The sequence below is a fragment of the Pristiophorus japonicus genome, chromosome 13 (genome assembly GCF_044704955.1).
Source record: "Pristiophorus japonicus isolate sPriJap1 chromosome 13, sPriJap1.hap1, whole genome shotgun sequence".
Taxonomy (NCBI): domain Eukaryota; kingdom Metazoa; phylum Chordata; class Chondrichthyes; family Pristiophoridae; genus Pristiophorus; species Pristiophorus japonicus.
In genome coordinates this window covers 196,844,714-196,858,249 of record NC_091989.1, presented here as the reverse complement: position 1 = coordinate 196,858,249, position 13,536 = coordinate 196,844,714, and the positions used below count along the sequence as shown (strand labels likewise).

General features: G+C 49.2%; 1 protein-coding gene across 1 annotated transcript in view; it reads right to left on the bottom strand.

The window, feature by feature from the left end:
- tat (tyrosine aminotransferase) overlaps positions 1–13,536 on the bottom strand; it is an 81,761-nt gene that overhangs the window by 53,566 nt on the left and 14,659 nt on the right.

Here is a 13,536-nt window from a genome sequence, read left to right as displayed (position 1 = left end):
ATTAGCATGGATAGAGGATTGGCTAACGAACAGAAAACAGAGAGTCGGGATAAATGGTTCATTCTCAGGTTGGCAATCAGTAACTAGTGGGGTACCGCAGGCATCAGTGCTGGGGCCCCAACTATTTACAATCTATATTAACGACTTGGAGGAAGGGACTGAGTGTAACGTAGCCAAGTTTGCTGACGATACACAGATGGGAGGAAAAGCAATGTGTGAGGACACACAATATCTGCAAAAGGACATAGACAGGCTAAGTGAGTGGGCAAAAATTTGGCAGATGGAGTATAATGTTGGAAAGTGTGACGTCATGCACTTCGGCAGAAAAAAAAATCAAAGAGTAAGTTATTATTTAAATGGAGAAAGATTGCAAAGTGCTGCAGTACAGCGGGACCTGGGGGTACTTGTGCATGAAACAAAAAAAGTTAGTATGCAGGTACAGCAAGTGATTAGGAAGGCCAATGGAATCTTGGCCTTTATTGCAAAGGGGATGGAGTATAAAAGCAGGAAAGTCTTGCTACAGTTATACAGGTATTGGTGAGGCCACACCTGGAATACTGCGTACAGGTTTGGTTTCCATATTTACGAAAGGATATACTTGCTTTGGAGGCAGTTCAGAGAAGGTTCACTAGGTTGATTCCGGAGATGAGGCGGTTGACTTATGAGGAAAGGTTGAGGAGGTTGGGCCTCTACTCATTGGAATTCAGAAGAATGAGAGGTGATCTTATCGAAACGTATAAGATTATGAGAGGGCTTGACAAGGTGGATGCAGAGAGGATATTTCCACTGATAGAACTAGGGGGCATGATCTTAGAATAAGGGGCCGCCCATTTAAAACTGAGATGAGGAGGAATTTCTTCTCTCAGAGGGTTGTAAATCTGTGGAATTCGCTGCCTCAGAGAGCTGTGGAAGCTGGAACATTGAATAAATTTATGACAGAAATAGACAGTTTCTTAACTGTTAAGGGGTTATGGGGAGCGGGCAGGGAAATGGACCTGAGTCCATGATCGGATCAGCCATGATCGTATTAAATGGTGGAGCAGGCTCGAGGGGCCGTATGGCCTACTTCTGCTCCTATTTCTTATGTTCTTATGAGAGAAGCAGAGTGAAGGGAAGGAAAAAAAGACAGGCTGCAGTAATGCCAACCCCACCATCCCATAAATCATGAGACAAACTCTTAAAAATCATGATAATAGGTAAGAAATTATGAGTTGGTATTTTTTTTCCCGCCTGACTCCTCGCTAACCTTTGCATTCTGCGATTTTGCTCCTTTTCAGTCACAACTGTCTCTCCTGCCACATCATAGCCTCAACGTTCCTTCCGCTATTCAGGAGCCGTCATTACACCATCCGTTCATCCGAACAAGTTATAACATTTTGTTACTTGCAAAGCAACGATGGAAGGTGCAGTTCCAGCCCTATCATGAACCATATTCCCCACCTCCCCCATCTCCCTTCAAATGCTCTTCAACAGACGGCTCGGGGTGCAGCGGCAGACACAGGTGCTTTCATGGGCTAATCACCCCTGCTGCATAATCCTCCACTAATTCCTGTATTGTGGAAGGGGAGAGGGGAGATGGATTGAGGGGAGAGGGCGAAGGGGAGAGATGGATGGAGGGGAGAGGGGGAAGGGGAGAGATGGATGGAGGGGAGAGGGGGAAGGGGAGAGTGGAGATGGATGGAGGGGAGAGGGGGAAAGAGAGAGATTGATGGAGGGGAAAGAGGAGAGCGGAGGTAGATTGAGGGGAGAGGTGGAAGGGGAGATATGGATGGAGGGGAGAGGGGGAAGGGGAGAGCGGAGATGGATGGAGGGGAGAGGGGAAAGGGGAGAGCGGAGGTAGATTGAGGGGAGGGGGGGAAGGGGAGATATGGATGGAGGGGAGAGGGGGAAGGGGAGAGCGGAGATGGATGGAGGGGAGAGGGGGAAGGGGAGAGTGGAGAGATGGATGGAGGGGAGATGGGGAAGGGGAGAACGAAGCTGGATGGAGAGTGGGGGAAGTGGAGGGGGAAGAGGGATGGAGGGAAAATACTTGGATATGCACTTGATGGCCATAACCTACAGGACTACAGACCAAGAGCTGCAAAGTGAGATTGGGCTGGATAGCTCTTTGTCGGCTGGCAATGGGCTGAATGGCCTCCTTTTGTGCCGTAAAATTCTATGAGATGGGGAAGCGAAAAGTGGAGAGGGATGGAGGGAGAGGGGAAAGGGATAGAGGGGAAAGATTGGAGAAGTTAAAGGGGAGAGTGGAGAGACAGATGGAGGGGAGAGGGGGAAGGGCAGAGCGGAGATGGATGGCGAGAGGGGGAAGGGGAGAGTGGAGAGGGATGGAGAGAGTGGGAAGGAGAGCAGAGATGGATGAAGAGAGGGGGAAGGGGAGAGGGATGGAGGGGAGAGGGGGAAGGGGAGAGTGGAGAGGGAGGAGTAAATTTTGCCACTTTCGCTGCATTAAAGCCAGGCTCCCAGTGCCTGTGAGTTGCGCATCTTCCGCAACCTGCTGTGGATACGGAGGGTGGGAGCGCAAGAGAGAGGCAGAGCCGGCTCGGTGGGGTAAAGGAAGCGGAGCGAGGGAACCTGAGATGAGCCAAAGCCCCACAGGGTGACAGGGCAGAGGGTCAATCACAGCTGGCTTGGGACCCATCCTCTAGAGAAACACAGGCTACCCTTGTCGGTGGTGCTATTGGTGATTAAACAGTGGCTGGCGGCAAGACCCTGATGTGGTTCATGGCTTCTGCTAACTGCTAAAGTAGCTGCCGTGTGAAAAACGATCAGTCTTTCAGCTGCCTGGGCGTTTACCATCTCTCAAGTACTTGGCGCAGAGTGATCCTTGATGTGTGCAAGGTGACCTCTGGCGTTTGTGATTTGACAAAGAATTGGAAAGATTGGCAACGAATAAATAAAAACAAAAAAAAAATCTCTCAAGTACATGGAACCCAGTCTATTGATAGAAAACAGATGCAACATCACCTGTACAGAGCGACGTTTTGGAGAACAAAAGGAGTACAAAATCTCGGTTTCCCGGGTGCTGAAGAGTTCCCTTCATCCACCTCTTCAATGTAATCCTGAATGTTGACAGTTTCTGCCTGAACCACTAACCCTGGGAGCAATGTACCTTTAAAATTTGGGTGGGACCGCGACCCCTTTAAGGTTCCAGTGGGGGCGGGGTGGTGTTTAGGCCCTGCCTCCACATGGTGCACATGTGCAGAAGGATGCAGTCTGGTTTTGCCCTCACCAGGTTGGGGAGTGAGGTTGGCACGGCCTCCCCAGGAGCTGGATAATCTTACACTTTGTGATTTGTTTTTAATGTTTATTTCCAGGCTTGTATCTTCCAGGCTTGTATCTTCCAGGAGTTCCGAGTGGAGGAGGATTCTGCGATGTTTCTCATAAACCTAACAGCTGCCTCGGCTCCTAAGCTCTGGAATTCCTTCCCCAAACCTCTCTGCCTTTCTTTCCTCCTTAAAACCCAGCTCTTCGACCAAGCTTTTGGTCATCTGCCCTAATATCTCCTTATGTGGCTCTGTGTCAAATTCTGCTTGATAATGCTCCTGTGAAGCGCCTTGGGACGTTTTACTACATTAAAGGTGCCATATAAATGCAAATTGTTGTAACAGTTCTTTTAGACTGTCTCACAATATTTGATGCGAGTTCCCCCTCAGGTAATCGTGCTCTGATAATGTGTACTTACGCTGCTGTATTTTGACTTCCCGATCACCTGGATTTCTCTGCTATCAGGACTGGACAACATGGTTTCACTTAGCTGATGTGACTCTGCTCTGCCATTCAATCGCTTCAAGTTTGAAGCTGCTGAATTCTTTTGTCAAATTGGTTTCCGAATTTCTGGACATCTAGACTATGTTTCCGCTTTGGACTACACTGGATGACACCATAGGACTGCGCAGGGGCAGAACGGGCCAGCCCACATTGTGATATGTGTGCACACTAGGTCCGTGCAGCAGAACTGATCTCCAGTCGTCTTGGTTCACCCTTGCCACTGGACCAAGGCCTAGCTCTGTCAAGCCCGTGTGGTGGCTGGCGTGCAACGGCCACTACACATTAAAAAAATCCACGCATCTTCCACCCTTCAGGATGTAGTTCGGGATCCGGAATATTAGGTCCTTCATTGAAACATCTGTGAACTCAACCCTGTTTGGCGTGGAAGCAAGTCATCCTCACTTCGAGGGACTGCCTATGATGATGATGCTGCGCCTGGTTCTGTTGCATCTGACTTTTGCTCAGCTGCTTCTACTGGTTTATCAGCTTTGTTGGCTTCTGGCTATTGGCTGCTGTTTCACTGCTGACTTGGGTAACTCGTTCTATTGGTTTTTCAGCTTCGCTGGTTGCTGGCTTGTGGTTTACATTTTCTTTGCCGCTTTGATCTATGGTGGATCAATTTCACCTTCATCTTTCTGCACCGCAACCGGTTCTCATTCCTACGGCAATAACCTCGATCCTCTATTCAAACATCTGCCGGACTTCACTCGCCTGCTACATCTGTCTCAGAACTTGGACAACAAGTCAATACTCCATGCATCCATAACTCCATTTACCTACATCAACTTGATCCCTCCACGGGACCTCTGAGTTTAACTCTGGTTTCCCTACTATTGTCTCCAAACAATTCCCTGATACGACCAGGAAATATGTAACCCATTAATTACTATATAACCAGGCCTATGTAGCCTGAGTTTTCCCCGTGTCTATTCACGTGCACACTTCGCTTGCCGCTCCGCACCCAATCTGGTTACTTTTATTTCTACTTTTTTCTCCCCCTGTCCACTCTCTCCTGTCATCCTGCCTCCTTTCATCTCTCCTCTCTCGGATACTCTGTTCTCCCAAATTCCTACCACAATCCTTCATTACTCTTTGACCTTCCTACTCTCCTGCCGCCGTCCCAGGCTTGAATCCCTCCTAAATAAGCCTGCAGCTTCCCTCTGTGCCTCTCTTAGCATCCTCTGAAAGGCCCACCGTGGCACTTGTCGCTGCCTCCTCACGAGCAGGAGCCCCAACTGTCCCATCCTACTCTCTTGCCTACCTTCCCGCCCAGCTCACCCGTTGGGGGCTAAACTTGCCAATCTCCTCCCTGTCCAACTCACCCCTCCAAATGCTGACCCTATGGACGCTGGCAGTGGGTCAGCCATCAGCAAACCCTTCCTATCCTTGAACGTATCGTGGTTGATTGCATTGACATCATGGCCCTGACGGAAACCTGGTTGAGGGATGATGACACCTTACCCTTAAATGAAGCCTCCGTGACGGCGGTGTGGCTCTCATCATCAAATCAAGTCTGTCCCCCTACTCATCCGGCATTTTCTCCTACTTTAAGCATCTCGCCTTATTCCACCCCTCTCACTAAAATTTCTCGTTCTCCATCGCCCACCCAAGTACCATAAAAATGTTATTACCGTGATATGGTGTAGCATATGAGGTAGTGTATATGGATTTTAGCAATGCTTTTGATAAGGTCCCACATGGCAGACTGGTCACGAAAGTAATAGCCCATGGGATCCAAAATTGGCTCAGAGGCAGGAAGCAAAGGCTAATGGTTGATGGGTGTTTTTGTGACTGGAAGGCTGTATCCAGTGGGGTTCCGCAGGGCTCAGTGCTGGGTCCCTTGTTTTTTGTGGTATATATCAATGACTTAGACTTGAATATTGGGGGTATGATTAAGAAGTTTGCAGATGAGATTAAATTAGGCCGTGTGGTTGATAATGAAGAAGAAAGCTGTAGACTGCAGGAAGATATCAATGTACTGGTCAGGTGGGCAGAACAGTAGCAAATGGAATTCAATCCGGATAAGTGTAAGGTAATGCATTTGGAGAGGGCTAACAAGGCAAGGGAATACACATTAAATGGTATGACACTGAAAAGTGTAGAGGAACAAAGGGACCTTGGAGTGCAGGTCCACAGATCCCTGAAGGTGGCAGGCCAGGTAGATAAGGTGGTTAAGAAGGCATATGGAATACTTGCCTTTATGCATGGAATACATGAGCAAGGATGTTAGCTTGAAATGTATAAAACACTGGTTAGGCCGCAGCTGGAGTACTGCGTGCAGTTTTGGTCAACACATTACAAGAAAGATGTGATTGCACTAGAAAGGGTGCAGAGGAGATGTACAAGAATGTTGCCTGGACTGGAGAATTTTGGCTATGAGGAAAGATTGGAGACGCTGGGTCTATTTTCTTTGGAACAGAGGGGGCTGAGGGGAGACCTGATTGAGGTGTATAAAATTATATGGGGCCTGGATATAATGGATATTAAGGACCTATTTCCCTTGGCAGAGGGGTCAACAACCAGGGGCTATAGATTTAAACTAATTGGGGAGAGGTATAGAGGAGATATGAGGGGACATTTATTTACCCAGAGGGTGGTGGGGATCTGGAACTCACTGCCTGAAAGGGTGGTAGAGGCAGAAAGCCTCACCCTATTTAAAAAGTACTTGGATGTGCACTTGAAGTACCGTAACCTACAGGGCTACAGACCAAGAACTGGAAAGTGGGATTAGGCTGGATAGCTCTTGGTCAGTCGGCGCGGACACGATGGGCCGAAATGGCCTCCTTCCGTATTGTAAATATCTATGATTCTATATCTTCACTACTTTCCTCCCTCAGCCTCTGCACTGAGCGACTTCTCATCCTCGCTGATTTCAACCTCCATTTCAATTCATTATGTTCTCTCCCTCTGAGTTCACTAGCCTCCTATCCTCCTTTAATTTCTCCCTCCATGTAAACTTCACAACCCACATTCACAGCCATCCCCTCGACCTTGCATCGCTCCTGTCCTCGCTACTCCCATCGTGTCAGTCGCAGATAAGGCCATCCCTGACCACCTCCTTGTATCGCTCCGTACCCACATCCCCCTTTACCCCGCAGCCCTACCTCCTTCTGTGTCCGCCCCCGGAAAAGACTCTCTCCCGACTCTCTTACAACTGCACATGAACTCCCAACTGTCCAGCCTTTGGCCCTCTATTCACCAGGACATTTCTGCAGCTACTGATCTGCTCAACCACACCCTCACCACCACCTTTGATGCCCAAGTCCCTGTTAAAACAATTACTCTCTCTCACCCTGGCCGTTCTCCCTGGTACGGCCCTCATCATTGCTCCCTTCAGTCCAAGGGACGCAGACTTATACAGATATGGTGGACAACTGGTTTAGCCATACACCGCCAAATCTGGCTGGACCACATAAAGCATTATAGGGTCCTGCTCTCGTCTGCCCAAACTGCTCACTATTCCAGAATCATTCTGTGAAGAATCTGGAATGGCAAGATAACCCCTGGCTTCTATTCTCTACTGTTAACCGTCCTCTGTTATATGTGTAAACTTGTATTTACTCTGTACAGCCACCAGAGGGCTCATCCCCTGGAGTCCCAAGGGATCCCATAGTCCCTTGGGAGCACAGGTATTTAAGGAGGCTTCACAGGTTGGAGAGGCACTCTGGAGACCTGCAATAAAAGACTAAGGTCACACTTTACATTGAGCTCACAATGTTCAGTCTGACTCTTTCTCCATACACAACAACTGGCAACGAGATACAGATAGCGAACCCAAAGGTGCAGAGAACAGTGGGCATCCTGGAGAAATTCTTGGAGGGAGATGATTGGGAAACTTTCGTGGGGCGACTCGACCAATACTTCGTGACCAGCGAGCTAGATGGGGAAGAGAGCACTGCCAAACGAAGGGCGATCTTCCTCACCGTCTGTGGGGCACCAACGTATGGCCTCATGAAGAATCTGCTCACTCCAGCGAAACCAACGGAGAAATCGTACGACGATTTGTGCACACTGGTCCGAGAGCATTTGAACCCTAAGGAAAGCGTTCTGATGGCGAGGTACCGGTTCTACACCTACAAAAAGTCTGAAGGCCAGGAAGTGGCGAGTTATGTCGCTGAGCTAAGAAGCCTTGCAGGACATTGCGAATTTGAAGGACATTTGGAGCACATGCTCAGAGACTTTTTCGTACTTGGCATTGGCCACGAAACCATACTTCACAAACTTTTGACTGTAGAGACCCCAACCTTGAGTAACATAGCGATAGCCCAGGCGTTCATTGCCACCAGTGACAATACGAAGCAAATCTCTCAGCACACAAGTGCTGCTACAAGTACTGTGAACAAAGTGATGTTGTTTTCAAATCGTAACATACAGGGCAGGTCACACATACCAGCAGCTACACGTCCGCAGATGTCTCAGAGTCCATCATCAAGGGTGATGAATGCAAGGCCATTAACACCTTGTTGGCGCTGCGGGGGTGATCATCGTTTCCATTCATGATCACTCCTACATCATGATTCAAAGAGTACGTTTACAAGGGCTGTGGAACAATGGGACACCTCCAACAAGTGTGCAGGCGAGCTGCAAAGCCTGTTAAACCTGCAAACACCATGTTGCAGAGGAGGACAGATCCACGGAGGATCACGACGAACCAGAGCCTCAGATCGAGGAAGCAGAGGTACATGGGGTGCACACATTCACCACAAATTGTCCCTCGATAATGCTAAATGTTGAACTAAATGGACTCCTGGTGTCAATGGAGCTGGACATGGGCGCGAGCCAGTCCATCATGGGCAAAAAGACTTTCGAAAGGTTGTGGTGCAACAAGGCCTCAAGGCCAGTCTTAACTCCAGTTCACATGAAACTAAAAACTTACACAAAAGAACTGATACCTGTAATCAGCAGTCTCCTTCGATGGAGCGGTGCACAAGCTACCACTCTGGCTGGTACCGGGCAATGGTCCCAAGCTGCTCGGCAGGAGCTGGCTGGGAAAGATGTGCTGGAACTGAGACGACGTCCGAGTGCTATCGCCCACTGACGACACTTTGTGTGCCCAGGTCTTAAACAAATTTCCTTCGCTGTTCGAACCAGGCATCTGGAAATTCCAAGGAACAAAAGTGCAAATCCACCTAATTCCGGGGGCGCGACCCATCCATCACAAGGCGAGAGCAGTACTGTACATGATGAGAGAAAGGGTAGAGATCGAGCTAGACCGGCTGCAAAGAGAGGGCATAATTTCCCCGATCGAGTTCAATGAGTGGGCCAGTCCTATCGTCCCAGTCCTCAAGGGAGACGGCACGTTCAGAATCTGTGGCGATTACAAAGTAACTATCAATCGTTTCTCCCTGCAGGACCAATACCCACTACCAAAGGCCGACGACCTCTTTGCAACGCTGGTGGGAGGAAAGATGTTCAGGAAGCTGGATCTGACATCAGCCGATTTGACACAGGAACTGGAGGAATCATCGAAGGCCCTCACCTGCATCAACACGCACTCAAGTTTTGTTTATAACAGGTGCCTGTTTGGAATCCAATCAGCAGCGGCGATATCCCAGAGAAACATGGAAAGCTTACTGAAGGCGGTCCTGCACACCGTAGTCTTCCAGGACGACAACTTGGTCACACGCTGGAACACAGTCGAGCATCTGCAGAACCTGGAGGAGGTTCTTAGTCGACTAAACCGCGTGGGGCTCAGGTTAAAACGCTCGAAGTGCGTTTTCCTGGTGTCTGAAGTGGAGTTCCTGGGAAGGAGGATTGCGGCAGACGGCATCAGGCCCACCAACGCGAAGAGGCAATCGAGAACGCACCGAGGCCACAGAACGTGACGGAGCTGCGGTCGTTTCTGGGACTCCGGAACTACTTTGGTAACTTCTTACCGGGTCTCAGCACAATGTTAGAACCACTGCATGTCTTACTATGGAAAGAGGATGAATGGGTTTGGAGCAAAAACCAAGAAAATGCCTTTGTAAAAGCAAGGAAATTGTTATGCTCAAACAAATTGCTTGTGTTGTATGATCCATGTAAGCGCCTGGTACTCACGTGATGCGACGTCATATTGCGTCGGGTGTGTATTGCAACAAGCTAATGATTTTGGGAAATTGCAACCAGTTGCCTATGCATCCAGGAGTCTGTCTAAGGCTGAGAGAGCCTACAGCATGATTGAGAAAGAAGTGTTAGCGTGTTTTTATGGGGTAAAGAAAATGCATCAGTACCTGTTTGGGCTAAAATTTGAATTGGAAACTGACCATAAGCCGCTTATATCCCTGTTCTCCGAGAGTAAAGGGATAAATACCATCGCATCGGCCCGCATCCAGAGATGGGCGCTCACGTTGTCCGCATACAACTACGCCATCCGCCACAGGCCAGGCACAGAAAACTGCGCCGATGCTCTTAGTAGGCTGCCATTATCCACCATGGGGGTGGAAATGGCGCAGCCCACAGATCTAGCCATGGTTATGGAAGCATTTGAGAGTGAGTAATCACCCGTCACTGCCCAGCAGATCAAAACCTGGACAAGCCAGGACCCCTTATTATCTCTAGTCAAAAGCTGTGTGCTTCACGGGAGCTGGTCCAGTGTCCCAGTGGAAATGCAGGAAGAGATAAAGCCGTTCCAGTGGCGCAAAGATGAAATGTCTATACAGGCAGACTGCCTTCTGTGGGGCAATCGAGTAGTGGTCCCCAAGAAGGGCAAGGACACTTTCATTAGTGACCTCCACAGTACCCACCCAGGCATCGTAATGATGAAAACGATAGCCAGATCCCACGTGTGGTGGCCCAGTATCGATGCAGATTTAGAGTCCTGTGTTCACAGATGTAATACATGCTCGCAGTTAAGCAATGTACCCAGGGAGGCACCGCTAAGTTTATGGTCTTGGCCCTCCAAACCATGGTCTAGGTACACGTCGACTATGCAGGCCCGTTCTTGGGTAAAATGTTCCTTGTGGTTGTAGATGCGCACTCCAAGTGGATTGAATGTGAGATAATGTCGGCTAGCACATCCACTGTCACTACTGAAAGCCTGCGGGCCATGTTTGCCACTCGCGGCTTACCCGATGTCCTGGTGAGCGACAACGGGCCATGTTTTACCAATGCTGAGTTCAAAGAATTCATTACCCGTAACGGGATCAAACATGTCACATCTTCCCCGTTCAAACCAGCGTCCAATGGTCAGGCAGTGCAAACCATCAAGCAAGGCTTGAAGAGGGTAACTGAAGGCTCACTGTAGACTCGCCTGTCCCGAGTCTTGTTTAGCTACCGCACGAGACCCCACTCACTACTGGGATCCCACCTGCTGAACTGCTCATGAAAAGAGCACTAAAGACAAGGCTCTCGTTAGTTCACCCTGATCTACTTGAACAACTAGAGAGCAGGCGGCTTCAACAAAGTGCATACCATGATAGCGCAAATGTGCATGCGAGATTGAAATGAATGATCCTATATTTTATTAAATTATGGACAAGGTCCCAAGTGGCTTCCTGGCACTGTCGTGGCCAAAGAGGGGAGCAGGGTGTTTTGGGTCAAACTTTCAAATGGACTATTCACCGGAAACACTTGGACCAAATCAAACTCAGATTCACGGACTATCCTGAGCAACCCACCTTGGACCCTACCTTTCTTGATCCCCCAACACACACACCAGTGGTAACCAGCACCCTGGTTGACCACGAAGCAGAACCCATCATCCACAGCAGCCCAGTAGGGCCCAACACACCAGGCAGCCCAGCAAGGCCAGCTGCACAGCAGCCCAGCGAGGGCCCAACAAATGATTTAACAACACCAGCATTGGCACCGAGACGATCAACCAGGGCAAGAAGGGCCCCAGATCGACTCACATTGTAAATAGTTACACTATTGACTTTTGGGGGAGTGTTGTTATATATGTAAACTTGTATTTACTCCGTACAGTCACCAGAGGGTTCATCCCCTGGAGTCCCAAGGAATTCCATAATCCCTTGGGAGCACAGGTATTTAAGGAGGCTTCACAGGTTGGAGAGGCACTCTGGAGACCTGCAATAAAAGAGTAAGGTCACACTTTACTTTAAGCTCACAGTGTCCAGTCTGACTCTTTCTCCATACACAACACCCTCTCCCTTGACTCCTCCACCCTCACTTCCGACGTGTGAGGAACTCATGGACTTCTTTGTCTCTAAGAGTGAGACCATCCATTCAGCTGCCTCTGCCACTTCCCTTCCTTCTCCTCGCCCACCGAACCAAACTTCCTCTGAGATCCCCCCACCCTAGCCCTGAACTTGCAGCTTTCTCGAGTTTCTCTCCGATCTCCCCTCATGACCTCTCCATGCTTATCTTGTCCATGAGACCCACTTCCTGTTCCCTCAACCCTATTCCCACCAAACTGCTGACCACCCAAATTCCTTTTCGAGCTTCCATGTTAGCTGACATTGTTAACGGTTCTCTCTCCTCAAGTACTGTTCCCCTCTGCCTCAAATCTGCCGTCATCACCCCTCTCCTCAAATCTACTATTATCACCCCGTCCTCAAAAAAAACAACCCTTGACCCCCTCCGTCCTTGCAAACTACTGGCCCATCTCCAATCTCCCTTTCCTCTCCAAATCCGTACCCATTTTGTCCACCACTCCATGTTTGAATCCCTCCAGGTTTCCTCCCCCTAGGCCACAGTACCGAAACGGCTCTCATCAGAATCACAGATGACATCCTTTGTGATTGTGAACATGCATTCGCCTAGTTCCATTTTTATCTATCTAATCGTAGCCAGAGAATCACCTACAATGGTTTCTCTTCCTGCTCCCATATCGTTGCCTCTGGTGTCTCCCAAGGAGCTATCCTTGGCCCCCTCCTATTTCTCATCTACATGCTGCCCCTTGGCAACATCATCCGAAAACACAGCCTCATTTTCCACATGTACACTGACGACACCCAGCTCTACCTCACCACCACTTCTCTCAACCCCTCCACGGTCTCTAAATTGTCAGACTGCTTGTCCGAGCAGGAATTTTCTCGAATTAAATATTGGGAAGACCGAAGCCATTGTTTTCGGTTCCCGCCACAAACTCCGTTCCCTAGCCACTGACTCCATCCCTCTCCCTAACATCTGTCTGAGGCTGAACCAAACTGTTCCCAACTTCATTGTCATTTTTGACCCTGAAATGAGCTTCCGACCACATATCTGCAGCATAACTAAGACCGCCTATTTCCACCTCTGTAACATCGTCCGTCTCCGCCCTTGCCTTAGCTCATCCGCTGCTGAAACCCTTATCCATGCCTTTGTTACCTCTAGACTTGACTATTCGACGCAATCCTGGCTGGCCTCCCACTTTCTATCCTACATTAACCTGAGGTCATCCAAAACTCGGCTGCTCGTGTCCTAACTCGCACCAAGTCCCGTTCACTCATCATTCCCGCTGACCTACATTGGCTCCCAGTTCAGCAACGCATCGCTTTCAAAATTCTTATCCTTATTTTCAAATTCCTCCATGGCCCCACTCCTCCCTATCTCTATAATCTCCTCCAGCCCCACAACCCCTCCCCTCCCACCGAGATATCTGAGCTCCTCTAATTCTGCTCTTGAGCATCCCTGATTATAATCGCTCAACCATCGGTGGCCGCGCCTTCTGTTGCCTGGGCCCCAAGCTCTGAAATTCCATCCCTAAACCTCTCCACCTCTTTCCTCCTTTCAGACACTCCTTGAAACCTACCTCTTTGACCAAGCTTATGTAGCTTGCTGTTAAATTCTTGTGAAGCGCCTTGAGATGTTTTACTACATTAAAGGCGCTATATAAATACAGGTTGA